At 38.6% G+C, this 2,052-nt stretch overlaps 1 pseudogene; it reads left to right on the top strand.

Moving 5' to 3' along the window:
• Positions 1-210: 210 nt before the first annotated feature.
• Positions 211-687, top strand: LOC149192690 (auxin-responsive protein SAUR32-like; annotated as a pseudogene).
• The last annotated feature ends 1,365 nt before the right edge of the window (positions 688-2,052 follow it).

Genomic DNA, 2,052 nt, shown 5'->3' with positions numbered 1-2,052 from the left:
GCTTTCTGAGAAAATCAAGCTTTTTGTCCACGAAGTAAGGAAGAGATAATGCCAATTCAATTTTTGTGATGGATTTTCTTGCACTATAGAGCATGGGCTGCAAACACTATGCGCAAGTTTAAGGACACCTGGCAAAAACAACAGCCATTCAAACTGGTTTTGGGCAGAGAAGGGACCGAAATCTTCTTTCTCTGGTGCGCACTGTGAGCCATGAGCCTCAGGAGACTAAATTCTGTGAAGAATCTAGTGAGGCTAGATTCTGTGAAGACTTTAATGAAAATGGTTCGAGGGTTGGGGTCATCTCAATCTAAAGGGAAGCATCATTACAGATCTCTGAGTGATGATTCTCAGACGTGGCCCAAGTATCTAAACAGAAAGGGTTCTAGCCCTTCCAGTGACAACGAAATCCCTGAAGGATGCTTGGTTGTTTATGGTGGGGAAGAACACAAAAGATTTGTGATTCCCACTGTGTATTTATCGCATCTAATCTTCCTTATGCTGCTCGATAAGGCCCATGAAGAATATGGTTTCAAGTAGAAAGAGGGTTTAATGATGCCCTACGCTGTGGAGATTTTTGAGGAATCGTTGTGGCTCATTGAGTGCAGTCAATTGACCTATGGACAGTTCGACCTTGAACTATTGGTGCACAATCTCAGAATCAAGGAATCTCTCGGCCCACATGAATGAAGTACCAGTTGAATTTGATGTGTGCTTGTACTTTGTTAAATGATAATCATCAACGATTCACACAGAGGGTTTCATAGAAGAATGTGAAGTGCAATTCCAGGAAAGGATAGTTCGGTTATTTTTATTTTCTAAAACATGTTATTTGGTTATTTTTATTTTCTAAAATATGTTATTATGTTATATTATAAAAAAAATTAAAAAAATAAAAATAAATAAATACATAAATAAATAATGGACATTTCATAAATTCTTGAAAATGAGCTAATTTGTTTTTGAGTCACTTCATACAAGAATGATCAATGGAGATGGCACACACAGGTGACAATTTTTATGCAGGAATGGTGCTAAGAATTGAAGACAATCTAATGCAAAAGTGATTTTTCGAAATCACAATGAAACATGCATCATTGGACGCTTGAAGGAACTAATTCTTCACTGCACATATCATGACATTTTCCACTACACAAAAATCCTTTTGCGTCATGACTACTCATGCCTAGACCATCCTTATGTTGCAGCAATCTTCCATTTCCTTATCACTCACGACTTCATACACGCCTATTTTTCTGAATCGCATACATTCCTTTATCCTTTTCAGTTTATTTTTGCCTTCTAGTTTTCCTTTTGAATAAAACTCATTCCCTTTCCATGATTACATTGCCTTGCTTTCCTCGCCATGTTGATCCACACTGCTTGTCCGTGAGTTCTTTCCATTTATAGTCCTACCAAATCTTTTTGTACAAACTCGTGTTGACTGATGTGGGATTCCTTAAGGCCCACCTTTCAACAAGTCTTGCCCCATCGACATCAGCACCTTATCTGGGAAATAGACTAGAGTTCATTTTGGGTACCTTGAGACTTGCATGCCTCAATGGCAAGTTCTCTCGCTGACAATCATGGGAATACATCAATGTCCCTTGATTGTCAGATCTTTCAAATGGCTCGATTTCAACCCCTCTATTTTCATTTTGCAAGATGTACCTGGGTACCTTGGCACTCATTGACATCAATGGTGAGTTGCCTCGCATTGGTTAACGGCATGCTTCAATGGCCAGTAATCCAATGATTTTCTTTCATGCTCGACATCAACACATTCTTTCGCATGATTAGAATTGTACCAAGAAGTTTAGTAGCAGATGAAGACTATACACTTTTTCACGACTCCCTCAGCAGTTATAGCAGTATGAATTTTGATCTATGAGAGTACCACAGTTCCACTTTCAGCATTTATCTTTTCCATGATTCAGCATCAGCAGTTTAGATTCCTTCATTTCCCAGGATGCAGTTACAACAACATCAGTCACATTTTCCTGATCCAACAGTAGCAGTAGCTACATTCCTATTGCATAGTTCATCATTCTTGGG

This window comes from Pinus tabuliformis, chromosome 2_2 (genome assembly GCF_031772625.1).
Source record: "Pinus tabuliformis cultivar Carrire ecotype Pingquan chromosome 2_2, CPIR1, whole genome shotgun sequence".
In the NCBI taxonomy this organism is placed as follows: domain Eukaryota; kingdom Viridiplantae; phylum Streptophyta; class Pinopsida; order Pinales; family Pinaceae; genus Pinus; species Pinus tabuliformis.
This window is presented reverse-complemented; position numbering and strand designations above follow the sequence as displayed.